General features: G+C 45.4%; 1 non-coding gene across 1 annotated transcript; it reads right to left on the reverse strand.

Annotated features, from left to right (window-relative positions):
• Window positions 1-1,524: 1,524 nt before the first annotated feature.
• TRNAS-GCU (transfer RNA serine (anticodon GCU)) lies at window positions 1,525-1,597 on the reverse strand. Its single transcript has one exon. It is a non-coding gene; the product is annotated as a tRNA-Ser (tRNA).
• Window positions 1,598-5,821: the final 4,224 nt, after the last annotated feature.

The following is a 5,821-nucleotide window of genomic DNA, read 5'->3' on the forward strand; positions in this document are numbered from 1 at the left end:
ACTGAGATCGCACGGAGTCGATGCATCGATTGCATGGCGGAAAAGACGTCACGTGCGTGTCGAGCAGGAAGTATACACGAGCGTGTAGGGCGTAGATCGTCGATGCTTGCGATTCATAATGCATACATCTTGAGACCACGTGTCTCCGTACATCGATTCCCGAAAGGGTGTATCCTTCTTGACATTCGGTTCTGCTCATTTTTTTTTCTTGAGCAAGTATTTGAGTACGCTCTTTCTAAAAAAAAAAAGCGCTCGTTTTAGGACGACGTACAAGAAAGGTGTACAAGCGCAGATCAAGCACTGTTCGTCTTTCCAGTTTAGTTCCGTGCAAGAAAATAAAGAAGTAAAGCAAAGAGCTAACAGGGGTAAAAGGGGCTCATTTTCGGCCCTATCTGCTGCTTATAAGTACGCGCCATGGGATAAGTAGTCAGTGCTGTCTATGAGGATGTTATTAAGTGTGGTCGTATATCAATGTTATCAGATGGTATTAGTGAGGTTGTCAATGATAAACGCATGGTATAGGATTCATAAAAGTGGGTGGTGGTAGTCTATCCCCTCTAACTCCTTAATTATTTAATTTATACACTTAAAATAGGAGCTATCACGGCTTTCCATATAGTTGTGACCCAACCTATGGAAAATCGTGCATCCGCGCTTGCAACGTGCGAGGAGTATACATTTCGAAGTGCTAGTTTGTTTGGACCTTGTGTTAATACTCAACTGTGGTCTTACACAGTCAACGAATTTGTACCAGACGTTCGAGAGACATCTAGATCGCAGATTCATAACGCTCATTTCCAAAGATCAACGCAGCTTAATAAAGTTTTCCTGCTTTAGCTGTGGGGTAGGCCCGTGTGCTCAGATTTGGGTGCACGTTAAGAACCCCAGGTGGTCGACATTTCCGGAACCCTCCATTACGGCGTCTGTCATTATCATATGGTGGTTTTGGGACGTCAAACCCCACATATCACTTAATCAATGCTTTAGCTGTTGCCCTGTCCTGCCACGCTCAGAGTGGAACTAACATAGAAAAATTGGCCCCATATCTGCATGTTACAAAGTAAAAGTCGTCGAAAGACGATAGTCTTGCGTCTGTAGAGAGTGAACAAAACGTTTATTCGATGTTCTGCGCAAGCAAATCGGTGAATGGTGTTCTGGAGGCGCTGCGTTAGAGTGCCTCGAGCGTGCAGCGGAGGCGAACGAGTGCATCAAGTCACGTCACACGTGAGACATGAGCGCTATCTGGTAGTTATCCTGGAATACGGGGCACGCGTCGTGCGCGCCCGTCTCCGAGGTGATAAGGCGTAGAACGCAATGCGACGAACAGGTGCCACCCCCGTGTCGTCTTAGCTAATTGATTTGATTGATTGATTTGTGGGGTTTAACGTCCCAAAACCACTATTTGATTATGAGAGACGCCGTAGTGGAGGGCTCCGGAAATTTTGACCACCTGGGGTTCTTTAACGTGCACCCAAATCTGAGTACACGGACCTACAACATTTCCGCCTCCATCGGAAATGCAGCCGCCGCAGCCGGGAATCGAACCCGCGACCTCCGGGTCAGCAGCCGAGTACCTTAGCCACTAGACCACCGCGGCGGGGCCGTCTTAGCTAAGGTCCCTAGATTAAACAAGATTCATCTAGGTTTCATCTAAAGACCTTAAACTTAGCAAAGCGTTGGAAACACTTGCCGTTTCGTGCAAGCGTTGCATGGCCAGCACAGCGTTATAAAGGCTACGATTCTTAAAATTACTTATGTATACCTGTTCTAGTAAAAAAAAAATACACATACATAATATTGACGTGCTGTTATGGTGTCTCAGATATGCGCAATAATTGCTTTTTAATTGCCAATCGCACAAGTATGAACGCTGAACAGTGAGCAATATTGGTGAGCGCTACGGATGGAGTCGGCCGTTTGGAGTATCGTTTGGTCACTTTGGTGCCGTTTAAAGTACTAATAAGATTAAGAGTGGACAAATAGACGCAAATTTACAGACAGACAGGCAGACAGACCAAAATTTTTGCGCCGAAGGTCCCCAAGAACGACTATCGCGTTAAAAGAAATAATAGCAAAAGTCCATGTTGTGGTCGTGCGGGGACACGCGAGCGGGCGTTCACCGCATTTCCGTGCGTGCATCTTTTCGCACGCGATAGAAGAATTGAGCACACAGTGTTTAGTGGGGAACCAAGGTCAGTGCTTCCTTCTTCAACGCTTGGCAGACCAAGTTGACGTGTGTGCAGAATGACAACAGCACATCAAAACGCATCATGAGCAGCAGCACGATGGTACGACACACGGATCCCACAGAAATTTCCGCCGTGTAAGACCTTGTCGTTCACCTGCATGCAAGAGTTTTCAGATGCGAAGCATTTCTTAGGGAACTTTGCCGACTTTGAACGAATCTATCTATCTATCTGCGGCGATAGCGTAGTGGTTAGAGCATCCGCCTCGCATGCAAGAGGTCTGTGGTTCAAATCCCGGTACCACGCAGTTCCCAACCGGATTAAAAAAAAAAAACCCGCGTGTTGATGGAACTGCATTAAGAGGCCTGGGGTGCGGCCTCACTGGCAACCACCGTCGGGAACACACTCCCTCACCACAGAAGGATTGGCCACCCTGGTGCAGTATCTGGCCACTACCTCCCACATGCTTACGTCAAATAACTCACAGCCCTCAGTCCCCAGCAGCTGCGAAGCAACTGACCACGGCTGTGGTCAGATCTGCAACGCAGCAGAGGGTGCTAAGAATCTCTGGATCCGGACAGGCCGCCATTGGAACCTGAACTTGGCAACGTTTAACGCTAGAACCTTATCTAGTGAGGGAAGTCTAGCTGTACTATTCGACGAGCTAGAGAGTGTTAAATGGGATATAATAGGGCTCAGTGAGGTTAGGAGGACAGATGAGGCCTATACGGTGCTACAGAATGAGCACGTCCTTTGCTACAGGGGCTTGGCAGACAGAAGAGAACTGGGAGTGGGGTTCCTAATTCACAGAAACATAGCTGGCAACATAGAGGAATACTATAGCATTAATGAAAGGGTGGTAGGTATCGTAATTAAACTGAATAAAAGATACAAGATGAAGGTAGTACAGGCTTACGCGCCTACATCCAGCCATGATGACGCTTCAGTTGAAAGCTTCTCTGAAGACGTGGAATCGGCAATGAGTAAGGTAAAAACACAGTATACTATAGTGATGGGCGACTTTAATGCAAAGGTAGGGAAGAAGCAGGCTGGAGACCAGGCAGTAGGAGATTATGGCATCGGTACTAGAAACGCCAGAGGAGAGCTACTAGTAGAATTCGCAGAACGCAATAATTTACGGATTTTGAATACCTTCTACCGAAACCGGGAAAACCGCAAGTGGACATGGAGGAGCCCTAATGGCGAAAATAAAAACGAAATAGACTTTATAATGAGTGCACACCCTGGAATCGTGCAGGATGTAGAAGTGATTGGCAAGGTACGATGCAGTGACCATAGAATGGTACGGTCTCGAATTCGCCTAGACTTGAAGAAGGAACGACAGAAACTGATACGCAAGAAGTCAATCAATCAGCTAGCACTGAGAGGGAAAGTACAGGAATTCAGAGTGTCGCTGCAGAACAGGTACTCGGCTCTTAGTGAGGAAACCAACCTTAGCGTAGATACAATGAATGATAATCTGACGAGTATCATTACGGAGTGTGCAGTGGAAGTTAGAGGCAGGGTAGTAAGACAGGACACTGGCAAGCTTTCCCAGGAAACGAATAACCTAATTAAGAAGCATCAAATCATGAAAGTGTCAAGTACAACAGACAAAATAGAACTGGCAGAGCTTTCGAAGTTGATTAATAGACGTAAGGTATGCGATGTAAGAAGGTATAACATGGAGAGAATTGAACACGCTCTGAAAAACGGAGGAAGTGTCAAAGCATTGAAGAGGAAACTTGGGATAGGCAGAAGTCGGATGTATGCACTAAGGGACAAAGAAGGCAAAATAACTACCAATAAGGATAGGATAGTTAAAATAGCGGAGGAGTTTTACAGAGATCTGTACAGTAGCCGAGACAACAACGACCTTAATACTATAAGAACTAGCAGTAACCCAGATTACACCCCACCAGTAATGATAGAAGAAGTCAGAAAAGCTTTGGAGAGCATGCAAAGAGGCAAAGCTGCTGGTGAGGATCAGGTAACATCAGATCTGCTGAAAGATGGAGGACAGATTGTGTTAGAAAAACTAGCCACCCTGTTTACGAGGTGTCTCCTGACGGGAAGAGTACCAGAGTCTTGGAAGAACGCTAACATCATCTTAATACATAAGAAAGGAGATGACAAGGACTTGAAGAAATACAGGCCGATCAGCTTGCTCTCTGTAGTATTTACAAAGGTAATTGTTATTTACAAAGGTAATTGCTAACAGAGTAAAGAAAACATTAGAATTCAATCAACCAAAGGAACAAGCAGGATTTCGAACAGTCTACTCAACAATTGACCACATTCATACTATCAATCAGGTAATAGAGAAATGCTCAGAGTATAACCACCACTATACATAGCCTTCATAGATTACGAGAAGGCGTTTGATTCAGTAGAAATATCAGCCGTCATGCAAACACTGCAGAATCAGGGCGTAGATGAAGTATATATAAATATTCTGGAAGAAATCTACAGGGGATCAACTGCTACCATAGTGCTTCATAAAGAAAGCAACAGAATACCAATCAAGAAGGGTGTAAGGCAGGTGGACACAATTTCCCCAATGCTATTTACCGCGTGCTTACAGGATGTTTTCAGAAGCCTAGAATGGGAACAGTTAGGGATAAGAGTCAATGGAGAATACCTTGGTAACCTGCGCTGCGCCGATGACATTGCATTGCTGAGTAACTCAGGGGACGAATTGCAACTTATGATTACGGAGTTAGACAAGGAGAGCGGAAAGGTGGGTCTTAAAATTAATCTGCAGAAAACGAAAGTAATGTACAACAACCTCGGCAAGGAGCAGCGCTTCGAGATAGGTAATAGTGCACTTGAAGTTGTAAAAGACCATGTCTACTTAGGGCAGGTAATAACCGCAGAGCCGAACCACGAGATTGAAGTAACTAGAAGAATAAAAATGGGGTGGAGCACATTCGGCGAGCACTCTCAAATTATGACAGGTAGATTGCCACTATCCCTCAAGAGGAAGGTATATAACAGCTGTATCTTGCCGGTACTTAGCTACGGAGCAGAAACCTGGAGACTTACAAAGAGGGTTCAGCTTAAATTGAGGACGATGCAGCGAGCAATGGAAAGAAAAATGGTAGGTGTAACCTTAAGAGACAAAAAGAGAGCAGAATGGATTAGGGAACAAACGGGGGTCAAGGATATCATAGCTGAAATCAAGAAGAAGAAATGGACATGGGCAGGGCATGTAGCGCGTAGACAGGATAACCGCTGGTCATTAAGGGTAACTGACTGGATTCCCAGAGAAGGAAAGCGGGTTAGGGGGAGACAGAAGATTAGGTGGGCAGATGAGATTAAGAAGTTTGCGGGTATAAATTGGCAGCAGCAAGCACAGGACCGGGTTAACTGGCGGAACATGGGAGAGGCCTTCGTCCTGCAGTGGACGTAGCCAGGCTGATGATGATGATCTATCTATCTATCTATCTATCTATCTATCTATCTATCTATCTATCTATCTATCTATCTATCTATCTATCTATCTATCTATCTATCTATCTATCTATATCTAGCCGCTTACGTTTGGGTGCTCTTGTGGTCACGCCCTTAACTTGGCGTGAACCAAAATGAGCATGGGAGGGTAAGATGGATTGACGAATATGACGCGCTGGTCA

Source organism: Rhipicephalus microplus, chromosome 2 (assembly GCF_043290135.1).
Source record: "Rhipicephalus microplus isolate Deutch F79 chromosome 2, USDA_Rmic, whole genome shotgun sequence".
Lineage (NCBI taxonomy): Eukaryota > Metazoa > Arthropoda > Arachnida > Ixodida > Ixodidae > Rhipicephalus > Rhipicephalus microplus.